This window comes from Rutidosis leptorrhynchoides, chromosome 1 (assembly GCF_046630445.1).
Source record: "Rutidosis leptorrhynchoides isolate AG116_Rl617_1_P2 chromosome 1, CSIRO_AGI_Rlap_v1, whole genome shotgun sequence".
Lineage (NCBI taxonomy): Eukaryota > Viridiplantae > Streptophyta > Magnoliopsida > Asterales > Asteraceae > Rutidosis > Rutidosis leptorrhynchoides.
The window spans coordinates 642,623,682-642,634,970 of NC_092333.1; the positions used below are offsets into that span (position 1 = coordinate 642,623,682).

Here is an 11,289-nt window from a genome sequence, read left to right on the forward strand (position 1 = left end):
ATATATAGATGTGTCGACATGATAGGTCGAAACATTGTATACGTGTCTATGGTATCTTAAGATTACATAATATACAATACAAGTTTATTAGGTTATGGTTGGAATAGATTTGTTACCAATTTTCACGTAGCTAAAATGAGAAAAATTATCCAATCTTGTTTTACCCATAACTTCTTCATTTTAAATTCGTTTTGAGTGAATCAAATTGCTATGGTTTCATATTGAACTCTATTTTATGAATCTAAACAGAAAAAGTATTGGTTTATAGTCGGAAAAATAAGTTACAAGTCATTTTTGTAAGGGTAGTCATTTAAGTCGAAAGAACGACGTCTAGATGACCATTTTAGAAAACATACTTCCACTTTCAGTTTAACCATAATTTTTGGATATAGTTTCATGTTCATAATAAAAATCATTTTCCCAAAATAACAACTTTTAAATCAAAGTTTATCATAATTTTTAATTAACTAACCCAAAACAGCCCGCGGTGTTACTACGACGACGTAAACGATTTTACGGTGTTTTTCGTGTTTTCAGGTTTTAAATCATTAAGTTAGCATATCATATAGATATAGAACATGTGTTTAGTTGATTTTAAAAGTCAAGTTAGAAGGATTAACTTTTATTTGCGAACAAGTTTAGAATTAACTAAACTATGTTCTAGTGATTACAAGTTTAAACCTTCGAATAAGATAGCTTTATATGTATGAATCGAATGATGTTATGAATATCATTACTACCTCAAGTTCCTTGGATAAACCTACTGGAAATGAGAAAAATAGATCTAGCTTCAAAGGATCATTGGATGGCTTGAAAGTTCTTGAAGCAGAATCATGACACGAAAATAATTTCAAGTAAGATTTCCACTCGAAATAAGATTGTTATAGTTATAGAAATTGAATTAAAGTTTGAATATGATTATTACTTTGTATTAGAAAGATAACCTTCTGTAAGTAACAAAGGTTTCTTGATCTTGGATGATTACTTGAAATGGATTTAGAAAACTTGGAAGTAAACTTGCAATCTTGGAAGTATTCTTGATTTTATGAAACTAGAACTTTTGGAATTTATGAAGAACACTTAGAACTTGAAGATAGAACTTGAGAGAGATCAATTAGATGAAGAAAATTGAAGAATGAAAGTGTTTGTAGGTGTTTTTGGTCGTTGGTGTATGGATTAGATATAAAGGATATGTAATTTTGTTTTCATGTAAATAAGTCATGAATGATTACTCATATTTTTGTAATTTTATGAGATATTTCATCCTAGTTGCCAAATGATGGTTCCCACATGTTTTAGGTGACTCACATGGGCTGCTAAGAGCTGATCATTGGAGTGTATATACCAATAGTACATACATCTAAAAGCCGTGTATTGTACGAGTACGAATACGGGTGCATACGAGTAGAATTGTTGATGAAACTGAACGAGGATGTAATTGTAAGCATTTTTGTTAAGTAGAAGTATTTTGATAAGTGTCTTGAAGACTTTCAAAAGTGTATGAATACATATTAAAACACTACATGTATATACATTTTAACTGAGTCGTTAAGTCATCGTTAGTCGTTACATGTAAATGTTGTTTTGAAACCTTTAGGTTAACGATCTTGTTGAATGTTGTTAACCCATTGTTTATAATATCAAAAGAGATTTTAAATTATTATATTATCATGATATTATGATGTACGAATATCTCTTAATATGATATATATACATTAAATGTCGTTACAACGATAATCGTTACATATATGTCTCGCTTCAAAATCATTAAGTTAGTAGTCTTGTTTTTACATATGTAGTTCATTGTTAATATACTTAATGATATGTTTACTTATCATTTAACATAATTAACCAAGTGTATCAATATCTTAATATGATTCATATGTACCTAGTAAGACGTTGTTATAACGATAATCGTTATATATATCGTTTTCGAGTTTCTTAAATTAATTGTCTCATTTTTATGTATATAACTCATTGTTAAAATACCTAATGAGATACATACTTATAATAAAATCATGTTAACTATATATATAACCATATATATGTCATCGTATAGTTTTTACAAGTTTTAACGTTCGTGAATCACCGTTCAACTTGGGTGGTTAATTGTCTATATGAAACCTATTTCAATTAATCAAGTCTTAACAAGTTTGATTGCTTAACATGTTGGAAACACTTAATCATGTAAATAACAATTTCATTTAATATATATATAAACATGAAAAAGTTCGGGTCACTACAATAGCAAACACAAGGAACTTCAAGGTCTAGATGGTATTTTCCTCGTGACAGAGTTGTCAATTTTTTGACAGAATCAATGGCTCGTGCTCACCAAATACATCACACTCTTCATTTTCTTTGGTATCCATAGCTGAAGGAGCAACACGACTGTTAGAAGTCATTTGAACAAACACTTTCAGATTATCGAAATTACACAAATGGGTCAAAATATGCCCTTATGACCCAAATGGGTCATTTAACCTAATAAAAAATAAGTCCAAAATTTATTTTTGCCCAAACGGGTCGGAGGTCCAGATGAACTATAAAACACTTTTATTTGTATAACTTTCAAACGACCAACATTTCATTATCAAAATGATCAGCAGTGAAAAATTCTATAAACCAAACAGTGTGCTATCAACGTAAATAAATTTGCTACAAATTTCAGCTGGTAATCACTCCAGTCAACATCATATTGGACTAAATGTATGTTTAGCATTTATAATTAGCAGAAAAAGGTTTTTTTATTACATAGCCCAACAGTTTCTCCATGTACTTTGTGTCATGTGATAGGGAGAAGTCATGGGTTCGATCCTTAGGGATGACATGATTTTCTTTAAAACAATTGAACACCAATAATGGTGGTATATATTGACCCTATAGAGAGGTTTTACCGGATTCGTTCACGGACCTCTACCGAGGAACACTACCCGAAAGGATGTGTTCCTGGGTACCGTGGATCAGGTTCGGTTTTCCGCCCGAAAATGTGTGATACATGCAAATGATGAGGGTCGTTAAAATAAATGATCTACTCATGCCCAAAAATCGCCGTTAAAAAAAATGACTACATAATAATAGAAACCAAACATCAAATTATATATGGTGACAGTAAATCAAACCCAAAGCACATATAACATATAGATGTAGATCATTCATATATACAACTATATGCAACATTAGAATAAAAAAAACATATTACAAAGTAGTAAACTGTTGTTACATTGTTGCTCACCTTAACTCATGTTAGCAATTAATCAAACACTTGGTGTGCAATGGATCAAAGCATGACTATTGTGATGCAAATATATATTAATATTTATTTAAAATAAAGGACATACCGATAAATTAGAGGTAGTGGTACCTTGGAGACGTTTGGTACGATGGATCGAAACCACACCTGAATTGCACAAATTTGTAAAGCCAATGGAAAACAAAATCAGTTTACCACACATAAAAATACTCGAACTGAAAATAGAACGCTAACAACCAGAACCACTTATCAATTTGGTAAGCTCTAGCAAATTTGTACTAACACATAGACCACATCAAAAAATTCAAATTGTTAAGCTCATAAACAGGCGCGCAAAGTTCGAAGAACATAAGCAAAAAGAAAACAAAATTAGAGTTAAACATTACACGTAAACAAAGTAGAAGATGAAATTCGTTACCTAAAAACAAAAAAGAAGATGAAACCTTTTGGAATCGTACTTCGACCAGCAAATAGACGAGCTAAAAAGAACCTAATCGTAACATAAGGAATTTCAATAGTATAATGCTATTTTATTCCAATCCTGATTTTCAATACCCATATTCATACAATGTGCCCCTTTAAACATTTGTGATAACCCACTTTTGTTTACTCAGTAACAAAAGTTGAAACCATCGAAAATGCCCAACAATATAAGATTTATTAGACTTGCATGCTTGATCTATTGTAGATAATAAAACCTATTTTTCACTCATATGGATAAAAACTACCACTTCAGTGGGTTAACGTGCATCACACAAAACTTCCATTGACATTTTACTTGAATTAATAATAAATAAATAAAAAAAAGTGGATCACATGTGATAATGTCAGTCCAATTATCTAAAGAAATACACTTCAAGTGACTTTCGACCCAGTTCCATTTTAGCTATTTTATTGGGTATCACTATTTTACGCATCAGAAATAATAATATATAACCCAAATCATACGTTTATAAATAAATGGGTCAAGATTGTGCCCTCTATTTATACATGTACAAAAAAGGGCCAACTACATTAGAGTAGTAATTTTCCTGTGCAGCTGAAGTAAATAAATGTAGTTCACAATACAATCACAAATTTAACATACATACTATTAAGCCAAAAACTAACCTCAGATGCACGGCAGATGACCTATTCATTTGGAAATGGGTTGAAATTGCAACCAATATATTATCTCAATCAAACGATGAGCCTGCAGACAGTAAATCACTTGCCATTATATCAAACACCAAAATAGAAATATTATCTGGCTCTATGGTTTAAACTGATATTGAATATTATCTCAATCAAATGGTGGTCTGCATATAGTTATATGACATAATGTTTTTTTATGCAATATTTCAAACTCTATATCCTAAGCCCTAATTTAAACCCTAATTTCAAGTTGCATAATTTATATGAGTAATAATACATGATAATTTGACCGATTCAAAGGAAAATCTATGATCTATGATGAAAACCAAAATCCCTAATTAATTGACAATCAACTCATCATATAACAAATCGAAATCAAAATACAAAGATAACTCACGACCGACGTTTTAACATGATGAACATGCCGACGATTTTGGGCTGGTGACGTCGTCGTCTTCATCGTCACCGAAGATGTTTTCCGAAGATTTCCAGAATATGTTGTTAATATATAATATTATATGGATTTGTAGAGTAAAACGTTACGGATTAATCGGTGGTAGGTGCGTCAGCTAATACGGCGGAATTAAAGCATAATCGAAGGTGAAAAGGATTTGTGGGTTTTCATTTTTGAAGAGAGAGTGAGAACGATCTGAGAAGCAGAGGAGGAAGACGGGTTTTTCTAATCCATCAGTAAAAAAGAGACAGATGGCACGTTCTCAGAGCAAGTTTTAGAATAGGCTGTAGACTATAGGATATGTTGACACGTGGATTATGTCTATGCCATATAATAGGTTATAAATTTCAATTCAATTAATATAATAAAATAATCTATCTATACTCTATATCTATATTCTATATCTATATCTATATCTATATCTATATCTATATCTATATTATATATAATAACAAAGATGAAAATAGATCATCTTAAATAACAACTAATCTTAACCCTCCATTAACTTAATCCTGAATAATCTCAACCATTTATTTTCAAAAAACTTCCTAATGACATCATAATCATCACATTGAATTGTTTGATTACCAAAACACCCTTCTAATCAATATATTTATTTTAGGAATAGATGTGAATTTGTAATAATTGATTTAAGGTGCTTAATTTGAGCAAATTAAAATTAATTCAAATTCAAAATTCAAAATTAATTCAAAATTCAAAAGTCCTTAATCACATTAATTTAAATTCAAATTACATTAATACTTGCTAAATAATGTAGTTGACTTTTTCCTTTAATTAAATTGCAATTCAATTTATTTAATGTATAAGTCTTTGCTAATCAAGGTATTTTACAAGAAACCATTATATTATATACATTGAAATCGTCACCTACAATCACACTCCTACAATCGCAATCACCTCATGCAGTCGTCTCCTCCCAAACATCGCAACTTCAAATCACTCATCTTCAATCGTTGGAGATGATCACCACCGATTTCTAAAGGTCATGTCATGGGTTATTTGTAACATTATGCGTTTGTATAATTTTCTGATTTTGTGTTGTATTTTATTTTATTGAGCGTCGCTCTGACATCTTTTTGGATGATCTTGCTTGCAGGTTATGTCTTCATACGGATACGACACAGTTCATAATCGTTGATATAGAACCGTATGATCATGTAGTTGGTAGTGTAACCCTATTATATGTAAGTGGGTCAAGTTCAGTCTTGCTAATAGGGTCTGTTTTATGTCTAATACTAAAACTATACTATTATTATCTGCTTATTGAATATAACTCGAATCGTTTCAAAAAAGTTATTGTTAATAAAATCCATTATTTGAAGAGACTAAGAGCTGAAAAGAAGAAGCCATTAGTACAATTACTTCTTATATGTAGAGACCCGTCCTAATCCATCCGGACGAAGTCCGTATCGATTATAAATGATTCACAATAGTTGATTACATCGCGAGGTACTTGACCTCTATATGATACATTTGACAAACATTGCATTCGTTTTTGAAAAGACAATATTTCATTACATCGAAAGTTGACGGCATGCATACAATTTCATAATATATCTAACTATAATTGACTTAATATTAATCTTAATGAACTCAACGACTCGAATGCAACGTCTGTTGAAATATGTCAAGAATGACTCCAAGTAATATCCCTAAAATGAGCAAATGCACAGCGGAAGATTTCTTTCGTACTTGAGAATAAACATGCTTTAAAGTGTCAACCAAAAGGTTGGTGAGTTCATTAGTTTAACATAAATAATCATTTCCATCATTTTAATAGACCACAAGATTTTCATTTCTCATAAATATACGTCCCATGCATAGAGACAAAATATCATTCATATGGATTGAACACCTGGTAACCGACATTCACAATATACATATAAGAATATCCCCATCATTCTGGGATCCTCCTTTGGAACATGATATAAATTTCGAAGTACTAAAGCATCCGGTACTTTGGATGGGACTTGTTGGGCCCGATAGATCTATCTTTAGGATTCGCGTCAATTAGGGTGTCTATTCCCTAATTCTTAGATTACCAGACTAAAAAGGGGCATATTCGATTTAATAATTCAGCCATAGAATGTAGTTTCGATTACTTGTGTCTATTTCGTAAAACAGTTATAAAAATAGCGCATGTATTCTCAGTCCCAAAAATATATATTGTAAAAGCATTTAAAAAGGGAGCAAGTGAAACTCACGCATATAAATATGGTAAAACAGTTAATAAAGCATTTGCATGTATTCTCAGCCCAAAAACGTAAAGAGTAAAAAGGGCAAATGAAACTCACAATACTGTATTTTGTAGTAAAAATACATATGACGACATTGAACAATGCAGGATTGGCCTTGGATTCACTCATATAAGTTTCTATTTTAAATTATTATATTTATTTTTATTTTTACAATTTATTACTTGTATAATGTCTACTTATTATATTCATATAATTAATATTTATATGTGTTAATATATTACAATATATATTAATAATTATATAAAAATCATCTTCATATATATAACTTCTTTTATGTATATATATAGGTACCTTTTAAATAATAGTTATTATATATTATTTTATTTCACATTATTAGTTCTAACAATTATGTCATATAATATCTCAATTTATATTTCAAATTCATATAATTAAATATATGTATCTATTTACAATTAGTGGTTCGTGAATCGTCGAGAGCAGTCGAAGGTCAACTAGTTCATAAATTTTTGAAATTCAATTTAATAGACTTTGCTTATCATGTCTAAATCGTATAAAGATTAAGTTTAAATTTGGTCACAAATTTTTGGGTCGTCACAGTACCTACCCGTTAAAGAAATTTCGTCCCAAAATTTGAGTGGGGTAGTTATGACTAACAATGAAAATGTTTTCATGATGCATATGAGTTGATAAATAGAGTTTTATCAGTATTGAGTAATATGGATAAATCAATTCGATTATTCGAAGAGTACGAGTGAAGTTATCACGAAAGAGTGAAGTGAGTAAATGTAGGTTTGTCTTAACTAGTGACGTAGTCACGGTTATTCTTCCGGAATTCAAGGATTTAAAGAAAACCTTGGAAATCTATAAGATTTGATTCTTCGAGATTTAAGGAAAATTAGGATTTCTTTAATTAAATGCGATGATCTGTCCCGATTACTACCTCTGATAATTCCATTATAAATTTACCTTTTTCCGTTCCATTAGCTTTCACCACTTCTATAATCAATTCCCAATTTTAAAAGATTGTGAAAATGCTTAATCCCATTCTAATCCTCGATGTTTTCCTAATTATCATTTCTGTCATTCTTCTTTTCAATCTTCCACCAGAAAAAAATCAGTTTACTTCTACTATTACCTTGGGGTGATAATATTCTTAATTATACCGTGTCTTTATATTGCTATTCGTATTAATATCCACGGTTTGTAACCTCCGTGTTGGTATTGGGCTTTATATTTTCTCTTATACTTCGAAGCTCTATGTTTTTGTCTCCTATAATCATTGTCATTCATAGTTAATGTTCTTTCCTATTTGCTGTGATTTATACTCCCTTTCTACTTCGGAGCTTCATGCTTTTATTTTATTTTCGCAAGTAATGGTCAAGAGTTCATAGGTATGGAGTTTCGAATTATCATAATATACAAGGTAGAAAGGAAAGGTAGTAGCACGATTTGATTTGTCAAATTACCAGAATTACTGAAGATAGAACTATCAAGAATATATTTTCTTGATATGTTCAGAAGTTAAATAGAATGAAAGGGTTATGTAACATGGCACGTGATGACGTTATGATCTGTGAATCATCACGTTCCATTAAAAACTCAGCATGACTTACTGTAATATAATCACGTTGATCAAGTGTCATTATATTATACTAACTCATGCTTCAGTTCCCAACATTTCCTTAATAACATTCATATTTTAAGCTCGAAAGTTTACAGAATATAGAAATTAACAGTTTCTATATGATGTAACACTGATAACACTATGAGATTAATGATTTCAGATAAGAATAGTTATGAAAATATCTTCAGAAATATGGAGGATATTTATAATGAAAGATACGATGATATCTTAGAATTTCTAATATCGAAGAATGATGAAGAAGATTTATACGTAAGGGTTTAGATTCAGAAGCAAGGTATTCGCTAAAGATTTCATCAGAAACAGAATCATCTGGATTCTTTATGTACAAGTTTAGTCCTTGTAAATTTGTTCAGAGTCTCCTTTATGGTTTGCTCAATCCGGTTTCCAGTTCCAACTTTTATGAGCTTTGCCAACATACTATTCTTTATCTCACTACTAGAAAATCTAAAATTGGCGACGGCAAAATCTGTCCCTAATCCGTCCCAAAACGTGTTTTTCGACGGATTTCGACCGACCCTAAAATCGCCCTCGGTAAAATTTAGCGACAGATTTAGCGACGGCCACCAATTTTAGCGACAAATTCACGACGGAATTGTGACACCCATTTTACCGACGGAATAGCGACGGCTATTTTACCGACAGATTTGGGACGACTAGATTAGCGACGGAATAATTTAACGACAGAATTGTGACAACCACTTTACCGACGAATTTGCGACAGTAGTTTACAAACGGATTTGCGACGGATTTCGGACGGCAAGAAGTGCAATTATTACCGACGGACATAGTATTACCTACAAAACTTGTTGTCCCCTATCCGTCAGTAATTATAATCAAGAAATTTAGGTATTTAACTTTTCCCAAATTCAGTAAATGTAATTATAATTAAATGATTTTTTATTATCAAAGAATTCACAATCTTAGCAACACTTCAATAAACATCAATCATAAGAACTTTCCATAACAAAATCATAGCTTTATATTCATTGAAAACTAGACCGATTACATCAACTTTGATTGAAATTCAAAACAATTACATCCTAAACAGTTTAACAACCCAAACTCGAATCATAACCACTGCAACCATTAAGTGTACGACATTGAGTCTTCAAAGCATAAACAATATATTGTTAGCTGTAACCGCCTTCCTTCTAGAGTGTTCCATGTATGTAGCAGCATCTTTGATCACTTTTTTGTAGAAAGATCTCGTATCACTTCAGTGTGCCGTTTTGCTCATCCCTTTCTTAATCCTGTTCTTATCCAACATTTTTTGCAAAATAATTATCTGCAAAATAATGAAAAATTAAATAAGAATTTATAACATTCATAACATTTCAGAAAATATATCACAGAATTGCGAAATAAAAACAGAAAGACTTACATCGATGAAAAAAATTAAGTACAATAACATACGAGAAAAACCCATTTCACGAAAACCTTATCAACTTTGTGAGCCGACGAAATTCTGCAAAATCATAAATTAAATTGATGGTAGAAGGGATAAAAAGAGATTTATTAGTTCAAAATAAAGAATAATAAAGAAAGTAAAGAAAGTATGGATAGTATGAAATGAAAGTGTAAGTGAAACTTGGAGGATATCTGGGGATTTTTTTAATGAAAGTGTTTGTTTATGTGTCGTTGATTAGAATGGACGGTTGAGATGCTACTTGAGTGATGCGGATTGGTGACATAGCATACTTGTTTTTGGGTGGGAAAAAGGGTGGGTTTTGAACTAGTCTTTTTGTTCCATTTATTACGGAGCATTATTATTATTAATTATTAATTAATTTATAATAAATTATAAACTATAAGTTATAAGTTATTATAATAATAATATTTATATATTGTACTTATACACGTTCATTCGCGCTCATAAACTCGATAAAATCACAATTATAAAAACATTCGTCCCAAATCCGTCCCTAATACACTCATTTACAGACAAATTAGAGACAGCCATATATTTATATATTTTTAAAAATTACGATTTATACGAAAACGCATGGACACTCATTCGACACTCGTACCTAAATGCGTATAATTGCTCGTGTACTCGAGAAAATTACAAATTACATAATTGTCCGTCCCTAATCCGTCCCTAATTCTTAAAATTACCGAAGGAATAGGGACAGATATTTATTTTATATTTTTTTAAAATACGATTTACACAAAATGAATAAACACTCACTCCTACATACAACTATATCACTAAATAAACATACTTAAAAATTAAAAACTTAAAACTCACACACTCGTGCCATTATACAGATGTTCGAGTATGAAACTACAAATACATAAACGCAGAGAAAAATTTAAACGCAAAAATAAGATGAATATTAGTGTATATATCGTTCCCTTAGTACATTATATGTATACAAACACTTATTAGCACTTCCACGTGCGTATAATTGCTCGTGTACTCGAGAAAATAATAAATTACATAGTTGTCCGTCCCTAATCTGTCCCTAATTCTTAAAATTACCTACGGATTTGGGACGGAAATTTATTTTTATATTTTTAAAAAATACGATTTACACAAAAGTGAATAAACACTCACTCCCAC

General features: G+C 30.7%; 1 long non-coding RNA gene across 2 annotated transcripts; it reads right to left on the reverse strand.

Moving 5' to 3' along the window:
* Positions 1–2,250: 2,250 nt before the first annotated feature.
* LOC139885710 (uncharacterized) lies at positions 2,251–5,060 on the reverse strand. 2 transcript variants are annotated; one of them, XR_011772057.1, is made up of 4 exons: positions 4,785–5,060; positions 4,364–4,445; positions 3,342–3,400; positions 2,251–2,391 (listed from the first exon to the last, which is right to left on the reverse strand). It is a non-coding gene; the product is annotated as an uncharacterized lncRNA (long non-coding RNA). The 2 variants fall into 2 exon arrangements; XR_011772056.1 differs by having other exon boundaries at positions 4,792–5,058.
* Between the last annotated feature and the right edge of the window lie 6,229 nt (positions 5,061–11,289).